At 37.0% G+C, this 22,960-nt stretch overlaps 1 pseudogene; it reads right to left on the reverse strand.

The window, feature by feature from the left end:
- Positions 1-9,148: 9,148 nt before the first annotated feature.
- LOC121419806 overlaps positions 9,149-22,960 on the reverse strand; it is a 29,840-nt pseudogene continuing 16,028 nt past the window's right edge.

Genomic DNA, 22,960 nt, shown 5'->3' on the forward strand with positions numbered 1-22,960 from the left:
ATTCAGTGGGTATTTGTCTTCAATTGGTCCCCATATTGATTTGAAATGGGGCCAGTTCGACCAATTGACCCAACAATAGGACCTCAATTGGTATTGAATTTGGACCTATTGAAACCCACTGATACCAATTGAATCCAAATTGGAACCGATTGAAAATTCAATGAGTGTTCAATGCATTTTAATTGTAATTTTGTCCCGGATTCTTCTTCTGGAAGAATCCTTTAACAGTTTGCCGATACTTTCTGTCAGTTCCAATGTAAATTATAGGTGTCCACCACATGTTACCGTGAACCAATGCTACTGTCGTGAAAACCCAGGATTTCGAAGGAGATGCTAGTACAATGCTGAAGACCATAAGAATTATTTGTGGCAGCCAAGCGAGGTACAAGGAGAGGGTGATCACAGAAACTGTCCAGGTGGCTCGACATATCTTTCTTGTCTTTGACGCTTCCTTGTGGTTCCCCTTCGGCACTGCTGTGGATGATTCCAATGGACCTGCAACTGAAGCTGCAGGGTCTGTCTCAACTGTAGCCTGATCTCCCGAGACAGACGACAGATATTGAATCTGCTTCCTTGTCCTGGTGTTCAGACGATTGGCAATGACTAAAGTTCGGAGATTGGTAAATGTCGTCACCGTTAGAAAAGCAACAAAAAGTAGAGTGATGAATATGATCTGGGGTCTTAGCTGAAGCATGTATTTGTGGATTGCAGCCCGATCACAGTGTGCGATTGCCTCTGCATAGTGGTCATAGTAGGTACCAGGAAGTAAGAGTACGATCATTTGTGACGTGGAAAGCACGACGAGTGCTGAAACCATGAACCAAGCTCTTCTGATGGTGACAACCGATTGGTACCTCAACGGCCACACTATCATTAAATATCTATTAACGTTAATGCAAAGCAGAAACCCAAGGGAGAGAAACAAGAAGGAGGAAGTTATAGAGATGCTCAATTTATAGGCAAAGTGGTTCATTTGTAGTATGTCACTACATATCGCTTGTCCTAAAGATGTCAATCCTAGCAACAAGTAAGTCAAAGACAACGCCTTGAAGAAAAGTTGTGTTACTTTATCATAGCTTGAACGAGTTTTAAAAAGGACGGTGAGAGCAAAGAGATTTACGATAATCACTAGAGCAGCTTGGAACAAACTGAATACCCCGAATGGTTCTAAGCCATTCTTACCTTTACCCGTGAAAGTGAAGTTGTAGAGCTCACATATGTCCATTTCAACCATTTTTGCAGTCCGTGTGAAGTTGGCTTAACTTTCTTATCCTTCGGGAAAAGAGTTTACAAGCCTTGTTTTCCGTTCATCACTACCTGAACTACACCTTTCTCATATCCCGGCTCCACATATATTCCCATTTGAGAAAACTGTGTCACTCATCCTCGTCCTCTGCAATCCTTATAGAATTAACAGTTGTTGTTGTTTCATGATTATTTCTGATGTTGATCAGAATGATGATGAGGATGAAAATGTCGACCCCGGCGTCATTGATGGCACAAGTTGTACATGCAGCATAGATCGTGAAGAACCTTCTGACAAAATGTTGATAAAATTCTACGAAATGATATTCAAGATGAGACAGTGTGTCTCGATTTGCAGATTGAGAATGGCCATAGAAACGCAAAATGCTGCTGATTGATCATCAACGCACGTTGACATGACATTGAATGGTAAGTAAACAATGTTTTGATCTGAAGAACCCTCTGACAAAATGTTGATAAATGCTGCGAAATTCACCATGGTATCTTGATCTGTAAATCAATATGGCCATACAAACGTAGATGCATCAATATATTGTCTTATAACGCACGTTGACATGGCTTTGAAGGGTAATTAAAGAAAGTTTAATGGATGATGGCTGTTTCATTGTATAGAAAGCCTGTCTTGCGATGAAGGGTATTGTTCTCTTATAACTGAGCTGAAGGGTAAATGTCATGCATGATTTTGTTTTTAATTAGAGCCTGAGCGGTGTGCACGCATCGGGTTTTCCCGTCAGCCTCAAATGGTTTGAGATCACTGCTTGATGATATCAATGGGGTTGTGGCGACACCAAGAGTTTCTTAGGGTCTCGAGTTACAAGGGTAATTAAAAAGGACAGCAAATGGATTGAATTGATGTCGCATGAGAGTTTGGCTGCCCTTAATTGGGAAAGGAAGGTGTAGACATCAAGGCCTCGTCTTACAAAGAGTTACAATTGATCCAATCGACCCTAAGTATATGGAAATCCATCAATGTCATATTTTTTTCATCAGGAAATTTGCCTTATGTCCTTGGAAAACAAAGAGGTGCATACTAATAGAGCAAGGAAACAGTGAATGTATGAATATACATCATATGTATTTTATGATACTTGATGAGATAATTCCTCTTGCAACTCCAAAAAGCAAGACTGGAATGTGATACAAGATGTGATGATGAATGGAATGTGAATGTGATCAGATGCGGACGTTGCTGGCTTTCCCTAGTTGTGATTGATTGAATCAATCGTAGGTTTTTGTAAGACGGGGACGAAAGCTAAGCAAATGATAACCGAAACAGAATGCACACAGTGAAAGTGTGTAGAGAACTCTTACAAAGAGTTGCGATTGATCTAATCGATCGTAACTCTATGAAAATCCATCAGTGTAATAAATTTTTCTACAGGAAATTTGCACAATGTGGTTTGTAAACAAAGAAAAGCACAGTGAATGTTTAAGCAAACAATTAACGCATGAATATGCATCATAGCTGGAAAATATTTTGAACAAACATGCATAATACATGTTGACGTTGCTGGCCGTCCATAGTTGCAATTGATCGGATCAATCGTAACTCTCTGTAAAACGGGGGCCCAGGAACATAAAGAGTGAAAGAATCGGTGGAAGAGAGTGTGGGAGCGACAGGGAATTAAGGGAAGCTATATAGAGAGAAGGAGACTTTATACTGAGATGGATGCGTTGTGAAGTTCAATATAAACTTTGAATATTGTGTACCCTGGTGGGAAGGACGTGTTATCTGTCATGATTCTGTCAATGAGATGTTTGATTTGCTCTCCACATTTGAAGGTCTCCCCGATAAACGGTGATTAATATGCACACTAAAAGACTGAAGCTCATATCATTATTTTCTTCTGGGAACCTATATGTTAACAAGCTTTGCTTTTTAATAGGTTCCTCATATTTCACGTTATTGTATTTTCTTGTTAAATACTATAACTATGTATTTTTTGTCATCATGTATTCATAATTGTGTTCAAGATGTATGTTTTTGTGGAATGTGAAACAATAAATCAAATCAAAATCAAAGGCATATTACATCGGAAATACAAGCAGGAGCGACATGGCAATATTTGATTTTTGATTTGATTTGATTTGAATTTATTTTTCCACTTTCGTTTACAATAACAAGTCATATATGACAATAATACATATCAATCAAGAAATAGTTACACAAAATCGAAAAATTAACAATAATTTGTCAAAAAAAGATAACAAAAATTAAAAGCAAAGCTTGTATTGCTTAGGACCCAGTGAAATAACATTTTTTATTTATACAACATTAACAAAAAAAATAAAATTTGTTGGTTGAAAAATACTTGATTTTGTAAGAAAAGAAAAAAAAATAATGATAACGGTGACAATATTTATAATAGCAATTATTACGCTATAGTAACTATGATCCTGCGAAGACGGACATGTAAAATAGAATATAGGACAGACAAAATTACAAAACACAAACATATAACAAGAACAAAAAATTATAGCACAAAACTTAAACGAAAATTAAATATTTCATACCCTGAAGAATTACTGTCGAAACAAAATTGTCATAGCATCAGATAAAACATTTTAAAATTTAAATATTTAAATATTTAAATAAGGTAACACTGCGCGTATGGAATAAATAATAAAAGAAAGCAAGAGTGATAATGCAAAATCATTCAGATGATCAGGACAGATAATGTATGGGTGCGCGCGTAGCAGGAACAATAACTTAATCTTTGTATTTTAAGAGTAACGATAATTTCAATCTTTTTTTGAATACATATAAAGAAGGAGAATTTTTTAAGTAATCAGAAAAAGAATTCCAGAGGTTTGGACCTTAATATATAAACGTATTTTTAGCGAAGAGAGTTCTAAGCAAAAGGCAAATGAAACTCTTCTGATCGTCTCGTTGGGTAATAATGAATTGCGCGATTTCTTAAAAACATATTATCGAAAGAATTTGGCAACAAATCGTTAGTATACTTAAACATAAATTGACCTAATTGAAGCAGATATAAATCTTTTACTTTCAGAATACTACTATCATAGAAAAATGGATCAGTATGAGCACGAAAATCTACTTGATTAATAATTCTAACCGCTCTTTTTTGCAACAATAAAAGTTTGTCTAAGATAGTTTGGTGAGCGTTGCCCCAAGCAAGTAAGCCGTAATTCAAATACGGTAATGTTAGAGAAAAATATAATGTTAGTAAGGCAGAAGGTGGAAGTTGGATCTTTAGTCTATTTAGTATACCTATGTTGCGTGAAATCTTTTTAGAAATATTATCGATATGAATCTTCCATGAAAGCTTATTGTCAATTATTATACCAAGAAACTTAGAATATAATACCTTTTCTAAGGGAGTGTCATCAAAAACTATATCAGCTGGTAAGGCATCAATTGAATTACTAAAAAGGATATATTTGGTCTTTTCTAAATTTAGAGATAATCTATTTGCTCGAATCCACTGAGTAATGTTTTTTAGTTCAGTATTCACAATTTCAACAAGGGTGTTTGGATTTGAATGAGAGAAAAACAAGTTTGTATCGTCAGCAAATAATATAAAAGATGCCATATCTGATGATCTATAAAAATCGTTGATATAGATAATAAACAATAGAGGGCCTAGCAAACTCCCTTGAGGGACACCACAAGTAATATCCCGCAATTCAGAGGAACAGCCATTCAGAAAAATATATTGTTTTCTATTGGAAAGATAACTCCTGAACCACTCCAAAGCCTTCCCACGTATACCATAATGTGAAAGTTTATGAAGTAAAATGTTGTGGTTGATAGTGTCGAAGGCCTTGGAGAAGTCCAGGAGTATTCCAACCATATGAGAAGATGAATCGAGAGCATGGGCTACCTTTTCAACAAGTGATAATAACGCATGATTTGTACTATGTTTTGCTCTAAACCCATATTGATTATCACAAAAAATATCATGATCTTTTAAAAAAGCAATTGTTCTTTTATATATCAATTTTTCTAAAACTTTTGAGAGGGACGACAATAAAGATATAGGGCGATAATTGTTCACATCTTGATTGTCGCCTTTTTTAAACAATGGAATGACCTTTGCTATCTTCATCGTATTTGGCACTATCCCATCTAAAAAAGACAAATTAAATATATGTACGAGTGGATCAACAATAAAAGGTATTATCCCCTTTAATATAACATTGTTGAAACTATCAAAACCAGAACTCTTTTTGTTATTTAAATGAGAAACAATATCCATTACCTCATTCCTGTGAGTTGGAACAAAGAAAATAGAGCTTGAATTTGGAGGATTTAAAAAAATCTCTAAAAGATTTATTTGATGTAGGTATTTTTTGTGCTAACTTCTCACCAATTAAGGAAAAATGTGTATTAAACAGGTTAGCAATTAGGTTGGGATTATCGATTACATCATTATCTCTTTTTATCTTAGTAATTTCATTTTTGTTTTTGGTTAAATTCATAGCTTGTTTGAGGACTTTCCAGGTATTCTGCATGTCGCGTTTATACAACTCTAAGCGACTTGTAAAATATTTCTTCTTTTCAAAACGCAAAATTCTGGTTAAAGCATTCTTATATGAAGTATATTTTTGTTTTGTTCTATCTGTAAATTCGGATTTGTATTTGTAGTACGATTTATTCTTTTTATTTATACACTTTAAAAGAGATTTCGATATCCAGGGAAGTCTAGGAGTAATTTTATAATTTGTTTGACATTTTTGAAGGGGAATACACGCATCTAGTTCTTTATTCAGAATATCTAAAAATATGTTGTACGAACTATTAACATTATCAGTGTTGTAGACATTTGACCAGTCTACGTACTCTAAACTCGCTCCAAGTCTAGCTATGTTTTCAGGGGAAGCTTGACGTCTTAATTTGGGAGGCTGTCCACCACTACTTAAATTAGAAAGAGTAAACTGAGAGAAAATTGGGTAATGATCAGATATATCAGACAGTATGACATATGAATTGGGATGCGAAATAATGTTACTGAAGATATTATCAATCAATGTTGCCGATACATTAGTGACACGAGTTGGCTTAGTAACAAGAGGAAAGAATGCATTTGATAAAAATGTTTCTAAAAAATCATGACATGAACTTTCATTATCATATTTTAGTAAGTTGATATTGAAGTCGCCCATTATACAACAATCTTTATTATTCATTACTGGATTATGCAAAATATTCCTGAGGGATGACAGGAAGTCAATGTTATTGCTGATTGGAGGGGAGGGGCGACCAAAAGCTGTTTCCCCTTTTCGCTGTAAATACGAGTACCACACATTTACGTAATCGAGAAAACTATTTCCAATTAATTTTCGTTTGTTCTTCCTCTTTTTTTCACTAACGTGGATCTTTTTTCATTTATTTGGGGGTGGCCACTAGATATTATTTTAAGATTACCATGGGGTGGCACTCCTATGCTGTAGCCGGTGACGAGACATTGAGTGGAGTGCTTGACTCGAAACCTATTTCTTAGTTTCTTTGTGTATTTAATAAATCTGGTGTTGGCCTAATCATGCTTGAGAAAAAGGTTAAACTGCCCGTTTCGTCTATTGCCAGCTCGTCCACTCATCACATGGTCTACCTTCATTTAGTCTAATGCCATTCCGTCCATCAACATTTCGTTTACCAACTACTTGGTCCAATAACCATTTGGTCCAAAAATCAATTCGTCTAATCACCAGTTCGTCTATGACCATCTCGTCTAAACAAATAGTTGGTCTATTACCCATTTCCTTTTCATTCATTTCGCCCAACTAACACTTATACATGTAGGCCTTATTGTTGGTAATATTTCGTTGGGGTAGGCTTACCCTTTAATAAGAATAATATAGGCTATCTATATTGCGCACATATCCACCTTGTTAGGGGCTCAAGGCGCTCCTATATTACCCGGCGAAGCTAGGCGTTCATAGCGCACACATCTTTCTAAGGAATAAATTCCTACCGGTACCCATTTACCTCACCTAAGTTGAGAGCAGCACATTGTGGATCAGTTTCTTGCTGAAGGAAATTACGCAATGGCTGGGATTCGAACCCATGACCCTCTGTTTCAAAGTCCGAAGACTAATCCACTGGGCCACAACGCTCCACTTTAAGTTAAACGAACCGCCATGGATTCCTTATCAGGAACGCAGCATTTTGCCAAGGTATTGTTTATGATGGAAACAGTTTACACTAAATGTAGCAGAGTAAAGGGCGTCACAACACTCACACCCATTCATATTTTGTTTTCAAAGATTAGACAAAAAACTGGCATAATTGGTGATTTTTGTAAGGTGCCCATAATGGTAGCACGGTAGAGCTTTGTAGCAAAACTAATGATCAATCTAACGCGTGAGTATAATTGACCGCATGTTGCTGCTGTTCTGATTTTTTATTTTTTTTGCGTTCATTAAAGAATATTTACGCCATCTACGTTCGCATTTAGTTTAGTGTTTTGATAATGTCCATAAAAACATAAACTTTACCAGAGGACCCTGAAGGTGTGGAATCAATGAACATCCTTCTGGGTGCGTCATGGTTTAGTGGTTCTGACTCTCGCCTTTGAAACAGAGGTTCGTGTTTTCGACTTGCAGCCATGGCGTATTTTCCTTCAGCAAGAAATTTATCCACACTCTACTGCACTCGACCCAGATGAGGTGAATGGGTACCCGGCAGGAGTAATTCATTGCATGCACTGAGCCCTGGTGATGGTAGCTCGAGCCAAAGCCGGAAGTAATAATAGCAGCGCTTTGTATCCTCTGGCAAACAGCGCTTTATAAATCCAGCTATTATTATTATTAATAATAATTTGAATTCAAGTATTATCTAGACAGCCTAGCTTCTCCATATTACCAAGGTAGTACGTATAGTCCCCTCCAATACACATACCTCATGCAAGAAGAGTGTGCCTTTTATAGGTCTTTAATGGATAAGCATGTCCCATGGAATCTCTTTACTATATGCCTGTCGTGTATTTATAGATTCGTATTTATTCATTTAAAGGTAAAATACAAAATAATTACATTGTTATAAAATTTCTACTTTTATTAAAAAAAATCATAAATCCTGCAGCAGGGTCTAGAAAATATCTGTCATCTAACTGCACTGTTAAATTTTATACAACATGCATTGTGTAAAGTTACATAAAATTGGTATGTGGTGTAAAAATCTCAAGAATGTCATAAAGCCCCCCCCCCCCATTTTATCAGACCTAATCCGTTAAAATGTGTTACATTGCACTGCAGAATGTCCTTGATAATAATTCACAGATCGACTCATTTTTTCTGTAATTTTTTTTCTGTAAAATCTATTTTTCTAAAAATTGAACATAGCAGGAATTCATTGCGAAAACAATACTGAACGTAAACATGACAGTAAAGTGTACAAGGAATAAACCATTATTTTCTTTTATCGACAAAAATGCACAATACACGATATAGTATACACACAATATGATATATACACAATGTAATAACTTTTGAGTCTACATAGACATGGTAAATACTGGTATCTGGATGAATTAAGACAAAACGGCAATTGATAAACTTGTTATTGTGTAACAAACAGGGCACAGGTGCGGTTTTGAAAGGGGGAGGGGCTAAGCCGAAGGTCAAGGGGGAGGGCTAACCATACAGAATATCACAATCAGATGGTCATTTCTTCCATTTTAAACACGTTTATTGAAACAAGTGAAACGCCTCTGTCAGTCTCGCCTGCATTACGCAATTCAATAAAGCAGCAGTGCTGATTGTGGGAAAATGACTATTCACAAAAAAAATACTTTTTATATGATAGGAAATACTATGTTCATTAACCCTAAATGACAGTTGCCTTTGACCATGCGAACTAAAACTCGTGCAAAATGGTCAGTAATACTTGATTGCCCTTATTTCCAAGTTTCATGAACTAAGTCGATAAACTTGCTAAGTTATGACGACATTTAAAAAAACATAACCTTCGGTAAAGATTTCAATGTTGACGAGGCCGCCAACGTTGGAAAAGCGGCGGGGAGGGGGGCAGAGATTCCAATGTTAGAGTGAGGACAGCATTTACGCGTGTAACGTTATAAATGAAACCTGTCATATTGGGTCTAAATTTTGAGGAGTCTCCAAATCATACCAAAATGTGTCTTTTCATCTATATTCAAGTTAAAATTTATACAATATATATCACTATAAAGATTTTCGCTTCTTTAATTAAAAATGTTGACAATAAAAAGGTGGATAAACCCAATGATCTCAAGAACACGTTGGCTTCGGGGGGAGGGCTTTATCCTCAGTTGGTAGCATCTGTCCTAGACGGTTCCATGTAGCCGTATCTTTCGGCGACCTCTGTCTTGTTACCCATGGCGATGTTACGGCTGTAATACAGGCCATTGCCCCGAGCCTCCAGTGGTATCTCTGATGGTGCTTCCGGTGGATGTTGGGCATCGTGGTAGGAGTGATGGGTAGCGTAGAGGTCACCCACGGGGCTAACCCTGTCAGGTTGGTCTCCCACCTCCTGGTACTTAATCCCGTAGTAAGACTGCATTTTGATTATGATGATGATGATGATGATAATGACGATGATGATAATAGTAATAAAATAATCATAAAAAATAATAATAATGATTATAACAATAATGATAATAATAAATACCAATGATAATAATAACAATAATAATAATAATCGTAATAATAACATCAAAACAACATTCACAAAGCGCCTATATAATTTTTTTTTCTAAGCGCCGGATACATAAACAAATATAAATAAGGTGATGGGTTGGATTATAATGAACAAGATACAACATAATATAAACTTAAGACTACCGAAAATGAAAGGAAAAATGCAAGGACGATAATATAACAAATATCAAGAAATTATATAACAAATAACAAACATTACTTTGATTTATTACTCATTAAAAAAATAGTTTTCAATCAAGTCTGAAAGTGGAAAGTGTTGGAGAGTCGCGAAAATAAGCGGTGAGAGCATTCCAAAGCCCTCATGAAAAGTTCATTTAGTTCATTAATAACAAGTCGGCTGCAATTGAATTATAGATTGAATTGTAAGTTACAAATTACTGAATTTATCAGGTCTTGGGTCCGTTGCAGAAAGAGTTGCGTTTAAACGCAAGTCAAAAAATCAATCGCAAGTCCCAAATGCGAGGCTGTTGATTGGTTGAAAATCAAGTTGCGCATGATTTTTAGAGTTGCGTTTGATTGCAACTCTTTCTGCATCGGGCCCCTTAGCCCAAAGAATTCCATTGCCAGATCCTTCCATTTCAATCTAAATGGGCTTCAAGCAAAAACAGCCATCGTAACTATCCAAGTTGCATCGTTTTCCTCGACTACTTCGTTGTTAAATATTTGAGATGCTGTGCCCCTTTCCCTTTTTAAACAACGAAGGTATAACAGTGTGCGGATCCATGCTTATCAATTTAACGAAAGGAGGGGGGACATTTTTCAGATTTTATTTTTACAAAATAGGGTCTTCACACACAATTGATGGCGATGTTCGTAAAGTTCTGACAAGGAAAAAACTGTTTTCGCTTCCGCACATTTTCCAAGAAAATTACGTTTTTTCCTCTGAAGGGGGGGGGCAGTCCGGATGTGCCCCTACCTGAATCCGCCACTGCAGTGGCGTAATGGGCTAAAAATGTTGAGGGAGCTAGATATGACTTATCGCGTAAAATTGTCAAAAGTTGCGAGCGAGCGAACAAAAATTTCAACATTTTTACTACGAAAATCCAATTTTGTAATAATTTTTTTCTTAATATTCATCAAAATGTATCACATTTCACTCTTCTTTCTTTCCTTTTCTTTCCATTTATTTTTATTTTATTTCATTTCATTTTTTGTCTTGGTCGTACCCCCCCCCCCCCATCTGTACGCCACTGAGATGAGAGAGAAATCATGATATTACCGGTACCGACCATTAAATATCTGCAAGCCTATTGAGAGGGATCATTTAAAAAAAAATAATAATAATTTGAACAAGCAACGAGGGGAAACACTCAGGCCCTTTCATTTACGTATTAAGGCTATATAATTATTAGTCTATAGACGAATTCAGATTGAGCGTTGTTTTGTCTTATGCTGGCCATGACTGAAGGGCTTCCAGAATGCGTAACAAAAGAAATATACATACGCGCACATAGCTCATTGCTGATTGGCTGATAGCCCAGTGGTAACCCCCAGCTATGGCTATCATAAGTTACATTGCTCTTAAGTGGGATTTGTCTATTATAGTTACCGGTGGTTCGTATCCTGGCACGCTGTCCATTTGGTCACGCCTTGGTGGCTGGCGAGTTTGCTGCGGCTGAGGGGGTAGCCGACGGTTCGCTCCCACTTCCATCGAAGAACGACCTTAAACGATAAGAAAAGGAACAAAACGAAAATGACAATATGAAATATGATATAATTTTCGAATTATGCATGTACATGTAGGTCCTATTGCCATAATCTATACAATAAACTTTTCTTTTTGTCATTCCGCCACTGCAGCAACTATAATCATCACCTACACTCTAAAAAGGGTTAACCCAATGATTGGGTAAAATGGGAGCATGTATGTTGGTTGGGTAAAATTATTTGCAAATTTTACGAAATGTTGCGTTGAAATAGCCCAATATAGGCTAAACAAAAATACCCAGCAAACATGCATGTTCCCTTTCTACCCCAAATTGGGTAAAATCTTACTCAATGTATTTAGCCCCCCCCCCCCCTTCCCCTTCAAATGAGTAGACCTATAAGAAAATGAGATTTCTTACCCTTCCTCATGCAGTATATGGCCACTATGATCATTAAAAGAAGCACTGCGCCTCCAACAGAGGCTCCAATGATGATTGGGAGACCGATTACTGTAACAACAATAATAATAAAAACGAGTTAAAAGAGAGAAAAAGACGGATTATGATAGAAATGATGGGCATTTATAGAGCGATATCTACCTAGAAGTAATCTATTCCAATGCGCATTAGGGTGTGTGCGCGTGTGTATGAGGGTGTGTTTGTGTGAAACAGAAAGAGACAATATATATATATATATATATATATATATATATATATATATATATATATAACAAAATATGCTGAAGATAAATGGTAATGCTTTCAAAGCCAATATAGTTTTTATTTCCTCAAAATAAAAACTATATTGGCTTTGAAAGCATTACCATTTATCTTCAGCATATTTTGTTACTATTAGCATGATTAGAGAAGGCAATACGTGAAACTTTAAGATATATATATATATATATATGTATATATATATATATCTTACTCAGGTACTTTTTACTGCTAAACTTCGACTGTTGGCGGTGAGGCCCTTTTCAGATTTTCCTGTTTTGGAGCCGGAGATTCGCCATTGTCATCTTGCAGTCATGGCAACGCGTCTTTAGATGCGTCTTTTACAGTGCGCTTCCTCCATCTTCAGCGCATTGATTTCTTTGAAAGGTGAGTTTCACAATCCGTATGCCCATGAACAGACGTGTTTTTCACGACTGTTTCAGAAACGGATTTTGAATTCTCTTTTTTGTCACATCATGGGCACTGACGAAGAGTGTGACTTTACCTTTCATTTTTGAGAGCTTTGCTCCTTTTAAAATCTATGATTTTATTTTTACGGCATTCACTATACCTTTTATGATTATATATATATATATATATGGCGTGAATTGTGTGTGTGCGTTTAAAGGGCCCACGTGTCTGTGTGTGACGATGGGTGCATTACGTGTGCCTGAGAGAGAGAGAGAGAAAGAGGGATAGTGAAGGGACAGATAGATAAAGAAAGAATGAAGGAGATGGAATGAGAGGTGGAATAGAAAAGAGGGGGACCGAGCAGGACAAAAAAAAACAGGTGGCACAAAGTAGTTATAAGGGAGATAGGTCAGACCGGTCGAAAAAAAAAATATGTAGGGGGGAAATTGAGATATAGATTGCAAGGTGAACTCCAATGAATATAGAGGGATAGAGAGAGGGGGAAGAGAGAGAGGGGAGAGAGAAAAAAATCCAAATTAGTGTGCCCCTTCAACGAGACAAAGTGGGAAGTGTTGTTTTAGCCATCATTGGCATGATTAGTTGCCGTAACATCAAATTCAATACACATTGTAATGAAGTCAATCACGTATGTAATTCACAACACATACCTCCCTCAAGAAAATGTATTTGCGTTTGAAATATACTGTAATAATATTTTATAGAAAAAGCAAATCTGCAAATGAGGTAAAAAAAAAAAAAAAAGCATTCCCGCGATTGGCTTTTGCTCTTAAAGTCCCAATTGAAACCAAATATAAGTAAAAATGTATTGTTCCACACTGAAACCAACTGGTCCAAATTGTCTTCCATTCAGATAAATTGGTGGTATAAATTATTTCCCATTGAAACCAATTGTCCCAATTGAAGATTTTACAATTAGTCTTAATGGGAGTTATTGATCTAAACTGCCATGATAAAATGCAATCGGAACTAATTGGGACAGCATACCGGCTGGCAGTGGCATAACTACGGGGGGGGGCATGGAGGACACGGGGGAAAAGAGAAAAAGTGGGAGAAAGGAAGAGAAACGTAGTGGGAAAATAAATTATTATTCATTACAATGTTACATTTTCATCATACCTTTATGAAATATAGTTTGCTCATGGCTTATGTCTTCATTGTTCCCGGTGCTCGCATTGTCTGTTTAATGAGATATGTAATCCTGTTGTACTAAAATCTCCCGTTTTTAAGTCAATATACACCAAATATATTTCCTAGCACTTCGAGTTATTATTGTTTGATGTAGTGACAGATAAAATAGTGATATATAAAGTGATTCCTCCAAGTCTTAATATAAAACATTACCATAGCATAAAGTCTTAATATAAAATATTACGCCCGCATTAGTGGATTAGTAATATATGTCTGCTCTCCATGAATTCCTAAAATCAGTATTTAAAAAGGCCCTTTTTTGTGATCTGAATATTAAAAATTTTCAGCTCTCGCTTCGCGATCGCATCACTTGGTTAGTGAAATACGTATGGTCTTAGTGAATTCCTATAAAGAAGCCTTCGAATGCCCCCACTTGAAGTCTGAATTATCTAAATTTTCAGCTTCGCACTCGCAATATTTGATTAGTGAGATGCGTATGATAATCATGATTACAATGACTACAATAAGTGCTTAATGAGTTCAGATGTAATTCTAACAAAATCGGCAAGCGCTTGGCACTCGCATTACATAACTATGGTGAGATATGTATACTCTTAATGGATTCCGTAAAAAAATAGTCCTTAAAACATGTAAGATATTCCTGCTTGGGGTCAATATATACAAAAATTTCAGCTCGCGTTTGCATTGTTTAGTGAGACAGGTACGTACCATAATTACAAGAATTTGATTATAATGTCCCTTTTTAGGTCTGAATATCAAAAAATGTCAGCTCGCGCTTCGCGCTCGCATTATTTGATCAGTGAGATACATATCCGTTTAATGGCATTGTCCTTAAAATGTCTCTATTAGGTGAGTTTACCTGGCAACTAAGTGACTCAATTTTTTTGCTGGTGCCCCCAATGGTGTGACTGAAGGTAAGCCACTGCTGGCTGGTAGGAGTATAGGCGTAGGATGTCAAGCGAACCCATTGGTCCCCGATGAAATCATGTGGCAGATCAAATTTCAATGTGTTTTTAATTGTTTTCACCATGGTCCTGGGAAGAGGATGTGCTGGGGTGCTGCGTATTATTCACCATAGGCAGCACTCCCTAGAAATCTGGTAGGTGCTCAATAACATAAATTTAACACCTTTTAATATTTTTTTATTTGTTTTTCAAATTTCTCGTGACTAAATGAGCATCATTTCGTATTAACCGCCCCCCCCCTTATTTTATTATTATTATCATTATCCATTTTTTGCTTGCACTCTAAATAATATTGGGTAAAAGTGCTCCATGAGGGTGATTATGTGTCCAACCAACATTGGGCAATTCTTTAGGGCATTTTTATTTATCCAGTGTAATGGAAGTCTTGCCCGTTGCTCCTTATTTTTCAACCTTACTGGACAATATGCTTCCCGCATCGAGTAAAATACTGCATAAAATTGGTTGGACACATAATTACACTCGTGGTGTTTTACCCAATATTTTTTACAGTGTGTCATTTTTTTCCCTGATGAAACTTTTCCTTTTGTCATGTTTGTAGCGAACCCCACCCCTCCTTTTTTTGCTTGTAAAATTTAAACCAGCACACCAGGTTAATGAAAAAACAGGGCCCTGCTTTTCAATTGTTTTGTTTTTGTTTTTTGTTTCTGGCTTGGGATGGACTGATGACGGTAACTTTTACCTGTTTCCGCTCCTGTAATCTTCGAAGATTCGCTGGACACACCGTTTCCGTAGCTTACAAGCGCCATATTTTTCCATGACCGTCCGCGTGGAACAATCAGGTATTCACCGACGCCGACACAGTCCTGGGCCGCTGCGTCGGCCTGATTGAGTGCCTGCTGGTCGATGAGATGAAAGCAGAGACCGTTTGGGAGAGTAGTACTGTTGCTGTTCGCTTGGACATCCACGCTCCCGCCGCGCTGGCTGCTGTAAACGCCTTCGACTCCTGTAACAGAAATTCCATCAAAGTAGAATTTCAACCTGACATTAAATATGGTTTAATGATAGCGGAAAATTATATAGAGAAAAACATTGGTGAAGGTTTGATTAAATATCATTAAAGAATAAGAAGGTTATGTTCAAATTTGTCATTTATGTGACGTCATATGCGTGCGACTCCCTATACATCATGAATTCATTTTTTTTCTCTAATGAAACATGATGACAAAAAGTTAAAAGCATTTTTCACATTCACCCTCAAATTTACATATCAATATTTTTTTTAGAAAATTGCTCTTTTTAAATTCACATCACACGACATAAGGAGCTGCTAGTCTGTGACATCACAAAATTAACACTTCGAAAATTCACAACTTCGTTTTTACTTGATGAATTTTCATCAAACCATCACCAACATTTTCCCTATTTCTAGTTTTATTTATGGGGGGGGGGCTTTCATTAATACAAATTTGTTTTAAGTTTAAACTTCTTCTTCTTCTAGACAATGATTATTAAAAGAGGATGATTTGTCAATCATTTCTACGGATAATAACAATACCCACGCTGGTTAAAGAAAGGAAGTTCCAGGGTTTCCTAAATCTGAATTGTTTTTATTCTTCTTACGTTCAAACCAGTTATTCAAAATAGTGGGTATCAGTCCAGAAGAAGTTCCAGTCTGGCATTAAGTCGTGTCTTTAATATCAGGGGAGGGGCAATCGAGAGCGGATCCATGGGTGGTTATACCCTGTACACTAGATTATGAAATCCCTCGGAAAGCGGGGGTGGGGGACGGGGGTCCGCCCCCTCCCCTAATTTTTTGTTGATAACCTTTTTTTGTCAATTTTGTTTCCTGTGTCCATCCCAAAATCTTTGGTGGACACTCCCTACATTTTTGCGCTTCCGCCGCCAATGCTCACAGGGGGTGAGGAGAGACTTGCTATTCCCTCACAAGGGGGTAAAGAGACATTTGTTATTCCCTCAAAAGAGTGTAATAAGACATTTGCTATTCCCTCAGAAGAGGGTAATAAGACATTTGCTATTCCCTCAGAAGAGGGTAATAAGACATTTGCTATTCCCTCAGAAGAGGGTAATAAGACATTTGCTATTCCCTCAGAAGAGGGTAATAAGACATTTGCTATTCCCTCAGAAGAGGGTAATAAGACAGGTTACACTTTGTAATTCCGAAGGTTCGTAATTCCGAAACACGTAAATTGCCTATACCTCGATGTTCGTTAATCCGAAAACGAAAAAGGGTTCGTTAATCCGAACATTTGTGGCGTAATTCCGAAAACGAAATAAGGTTCGTTGTTCCGAAGGTTCGATAATCCGAAAACGAAATAAGGTTCGTTGTTCCGAAGGTTTGTTAATCCGAAAACGAAATAAGGTTCGTTGTTCCGAAGGTTCGTTAATCCGAAAACGAAATAGGGTTGGTTATTCCGAAGGTTCGTTAGTCCGGAAACGAAATATGGTTCGTTAGTCCGAAAACGAAATAAGGTTCGTTAATCCGAAAAAAATTCGCCCCCCCCCCCCATTGGCGAAAGTTGGATCCGCCGGGGGGTAGCAGGGGGCACTTGTACACCTAAAGAAATAACAGGGAAATGCTATTTTTCCAAAATGGGAAATTCCTTTTTTTTTCAAAATCAATACTTCATTTAAAGTATATATTTTAGATTAATTTTCAGGAAAAGCTCTTATTAAAAATGACATCCCCTCCAATACAAATATTATTATCTGGAGGTTACTCGCAAATGACCAACACACTTAATCCCCCAGCTGCATCTTTAAACCATTTGCTTGGGCAGCATTTGCTCAGATAAAATCGAAATTAAGCGTATGTTTGATCCGGGCGCCTATTCTTAAATCGATACATGCTTTGGCCACAACACACACACACATATCATCGTTCGTTAGTTTATCATTGCATGATATCATATTATCTTGCAAGAACAGCACCGTTCTTGTTACCAAAATGAATTAATTTCATTTTCGGAAATACGAACTTTATTTAATTTTCGGATTAACGAACCTTATTTCGTTTTCGGATTTACGAACCTCATTTCGTTTTCGGATTAACGAACCTTCGGAGTTACGAACCTCATTTCGTGTTTGGATTAACGAACCTTCGGAATTACGAACCTCATTTTGTTTTCGGACTAACGAACTTTCGGAATTATGAACCTTATTTCGTTTTCGGATTAACGAACCTTCGGAATTACGAACTTTCGGAATAACCGAACCTTCGGAATTACGAATGTATGCGAATAAGACATTTGCTATTCCCTCAGAAGAGGGTGATAAGACATTTGCTATTTCCTCAGAAGGGGGCAAGAACAGGGTCCTGTCCACGGAGGAGTATTTGTTTTAAAAACGGACATCGAAGCCTTTCGGACATGCACTCATCGGAGTAAAATCGCATGAATGACTAAAACTATATATTGTTTTGCTTTAGCGCCTAATACCTTGGTCACATTTGCTCTACGGCGGCCGTACGGCAAGTTGAAAACAGTCGTTTTAACATTTTTTGTACCAGCTGCATATAGGTGGTTTGAATTAAATTAACAAAACGGCTGTTTTTGACTCGCCGTACGGCCGCCGTAGATCAAATGTGACCAAGGTATTAGTCATTCATGCGATTTTACTCCGATGACATCATGTACAGTATGTCCGCTATTAAGGCTATTCTACGATTTTGCGGTACCAAACAATTGTCTATTCTATTGTTACTGCGGCGCTGAGCATTGTCATAATATATAGCATTTATGAGGCGCCGATCTATCTAGCTGGACGGACGGCCTATTCAGTGGCGCACTATAACCCCCGGCTGCGCGTTTCCGTTTTACACCCTGGCGAAGGCATTTTCCGGAAAAGTAGCCAAAAAGCGACTAGTGAAGAGTCTACACACGTCGCTGGTTGCATGCAGCGTGCGACACAGGAAAGACAGATTGAAGTTTGATCCCGGAGTTTGATGGATTGATACACTTATAGAAGCTGCCGAAAGAAGAAGACTGATAAATAGATAGAGACAAGATAGACAGATAGATAGAAATAGAGAGAGAGAGAGGGGTGGATAGATAGATAGAGAGAGAGAAAAAGGGAGAGATGGATGGATAGATAGATAAATAGAGAGAGGGGGAGAGACAGAGAGGTCGATATATAGAGGGAGAGGGGGAGAGAGAGAAAGAGAGAGAGAGAAGGATACATAGATAGATGAGAGATAGATAGATGTTAGATAGATAGATAGATGAGAGTAAAGAGGGAGAGAGACAAAGAATATTAACAAATTAACAGATAGATAAGTTAAAAAATAGATAGATAAATAGATAGAGAGAATAAGAGAAAGACAGACAGATGGATAGATAGATAGAGAGAGAGATATTAAATAGATAATTAAAGAATGAGAGAGACAGAGAAGATTATTAACAAATTAACAGATAGATAGATACTCTAGTTAAAAAATAGATAAATAGATAGAGAGAAATAGAGAAAGACAGACAGATGGATAGATAGATGGATAGAGAGATAGATAGAGAATTTGAGAGATAGATAGATGTCAAATAGATCAAGAATGAGAGAGAAGAGCGACAAATTAACAGATAGATACCGTAGTTACATAGGTAGGTAGAGAGAGAGAAATAGAGAAAGACAGACAGATGGATGGATAGATAGAGAGAGATAGAGAATTTGATAGATTTTAGATAAAGAATGAGAGAGACAGAAGATTATTAGATAGATAGATACTGCAGTTACATAGATAGATAGAGATAGAATTTGAGAGATAGATATATAGACAGATAGAGAGAAAGACAGACATCAGCAAATCGGCAAGGCAAATGATCAAGGCAAACATTCGTATTAAACCTGCAAGTACGGTTCTGCGGATAACTTCGGTGCGGACTTTGGATCGCGCGCCCAGCTGATAATGTAAACAAACGTAGACGTAGACTCTTCACTAGTCGCTTTTTGGCTACTTTTCCGGAAAATGCCTTCGCCAGGGTGTAAAACGGAAACGCGCCCCCCGGCTGGCGTATTTTTTTTCTACACCACTGCTCCGCCAAAATATTGAAAAACCCCGCAGAAACGGCTCGCGCTAGAGTCTAACACGTGACCAGACACGTTTCGTCGTGCACACCTTGATTTCGTTCAATAGTCACAAATAGCCTTTTCCGGAGCTTTTTAAAAGCGTTTAGTTTGTAGGGACCTAATCTGCTTGCATTTCATATTAATTCTACACCGTATGAGCATTCTGTTCGCAGTTATGGCACCTCCAGACATTCAGATGCATGAAACAAAGAACTAGCGAGGGTTCTTATAATTAGCTGCAGGTAGACTAGATTTCTTTTCTTCGTCGACTAAAACTCTCACCCTCTCTCTCTCCAGCATTCTCCGTTCTGTATTTGGGCGGCAGTGGTCTCTGCATTGCTTTTTGCAATACAAAAGACATTTATTAGCCTCTCATTTTGTTGATGAATTTTGTCTGTATTTATTGATATGCAAACCTTGATACCTTTGCTTTTCTCTAGTTATTTACAAAGCATAGGGACTACTTCTGCACTGATATGCGTTCTAGAAATATGATTTTATATTATTATTGTGATCATTATTATTATTATTATCATCATTATCATTATTCTTATTTGGCAGATAAGATCTTCTCTCCACCTCATTAATTCTTTCTTTTTTTCTCAATTCTTTTTAAAGGAAAGTCTACCCCGAAATAACTTTTTTTTTCAACAGGACAAGAAAAATCAGATTGACAGAAAAGGCTATGAGGGAAATCGGACAACTAATGATGTTATGAATTTCTAATGAAATGAATATCACTATATAGGCGATTGCCAACTTGCTGATATCATAGGTGCATGCACGACTAACCATAGTTCATTACTACAAAATTTTGATTACCTCAAAACTTATTCCAGGATATCTAGATGATAGTTTCCATTATTACAGATTTTATAGTTCTATTTCCTTGAAAATATGAATTTGATTCAATATTTATAATAATTGAGTGATTAAAGGTATAAAAATATATTCAAGCTCAATATTTTTAGTTCATTATATTTTAAAAAGGCCTATACATAACAATGAAATGTAAACTTGATTCGAGTTCTGAAAAAAATCATGTGATTGGTCAAATAATGATTTTTTGCAGTATAAATACATTTGTAAACAAAATGAATGGTTAGTGGTGCATCCATGACTTCACGAAATCGGCAATTTGTCATGTGATTTCCCCATATTTTCATGTGATTGAAATTTCATAAATTATTTAGTTGTCCAATGTGAACGTTTTAGTTTTGTTCATCTGATTTTTCTGCTTGGGTATATATAGACCGTCTTCTTTTACCCCCCCCCCTTGCTTAACGGACTAGTCAACCCCAACAAAAACTTGATTTGAATAAAAAGAGAAAAATTCAACAAGCATAACACTGAAAATTTCATCAAAATCGGATGTAAAATAAGAAAGTTATGACATTTTAAAGTTTCGCTTAATTTCACAAAAACAGTTATATGAACGAGCCAGCTACATCCAAATGAGAGAGTCGATGATGTCATTCACTCACTATTTCTTTTGTTTTTTATTGTTTGAAATATGAAATATTTTGATTTTCTCGTCATTGCCATGTGAAATGAAGTTTCATTCCTCCCTGAACACGTGGAATTCCATTATTTTAACATTTTGTGCTTCAGGCAAGGAGGTCCCAATCGTCAAATTCGTAAAAATTGAAATATTGTATAATTCAAACAATAAAAAACAAAAGAAATAGTGAGTGAGTGACATCATCAACTCTCTCATTTGGATGTAACTGGCTCGTTCATATAACTATTTTGTTAAAAATAAGCAAAACTTTGAAATGTCATAACTTTCTTATTTTACATCCGATTTTGATGAAATTTTCAGCATTGTGCTTGTCTGATTTTTCTCTATTGATTCAAATCAACATTTTTCTGAGGTGGACTTGACCTTTAAGGCCCATTTCTTTTCATTTTTTTTCCTCACAATATAATTTTTTTCCAAGTCATTCTCCTTTTATCTCCTCTCACCCTTTATCTCTATTTCTCCTGCCCCCCCCCCCCATAGGAACGCTAGTGAGGCCTATATAATGTAGGAAAAATACTAAAAATTGCCCTCACACTTTCTTTCAGCAAATTCAATTCGCCACTAGACTTTAAATAGACAATATCTTTTAAAAGTTTTACATATTCATTTTCAATATAAAATCAGCTAAGTTACAAACTGAAATGTTTTTTAGAACCCTTTTCCGTAATATCAACAATAAGCCTAAGAAAATAATGTGGTAACGGGATGATTTCAGGTGGCCGTTTTGGATAATTCATTCAACTTCATGTTCATACACCGGGTTCACATCTCACGCGGAATTCCGAGAGCTTTGCTTTCAAGAACGCACAGATTAGACTTGCCCACTAAAATCTCGTGCCAGCCGTTTCTTTCGTTTTTCTGGGAATTTTGGCGGAGCAGTGGTGTAAAAAAAAAAAATACGCCCCCGGCTGTAGCTCCAGCTGCTAAAGGCGCTTGGTGCATTCAAGGGTTTCCATTCACCTCACCTTGGTCGAGTGCAGCACAGTGTGGATAAATTTCTTGCTGAAGGAAAACACGCCATGGCTAGGATTCGAACCCACGACCCTCTGTTTGAAAGGCGAGAGTCAGAACCACTAGACCACGACGCGCCCCTAGTAACAATAGATAATCCTCCGTGGCCAAGTCCCCAGTTATATCCCCAAAATGGGGTGAGAGGACACCAGCAATTCCCAATAGCGTACCTAGGATTTTCCGCAGGGGGGGGCAAAAAAAGTTCTTCAATTTCAAACTCGTCGGGGGGGGGGAGAGATACCTGCCTTGCATGGGTTGTGACTCGTCGGGGGGGGGGCAGTCTGCCCCCTTCCCCTGTAGTTACGCTAGTGGTTATTCCCTTAGAAGAGGATAAGAAGACAATTCCTATTCCCTTCCCTTTTTATCACTTCTTTTTCATGTCTGGGGGAATATAACCATGGCACTGGATCAATTAGAACTATCTCGGTGATCTTGAATATTTCTAATTCTCATGTATTCAATTGGACGCTTGAAATTTATCTTTTGGGTCATTTATACCATATTACTGTACCATTGATAGGAGAATATGCATTATTTTCTAAAAATTAATC

Source organism: Lytechinus variegatus, chromosome 8, assembly GCF_018143015.1.
Source record: "Lytechinus variegatus isolate NC3 chromosome 8, Lvar_3.0, whole genome shotgun sequence".
Classification (NCBI taxonomy): Eukaryota; Metazoa; Echinodermata; class Echinoidea; order Temnopleuroida; family Toxopneustidae; genus Lytechinus; species Lytechinus variegatus.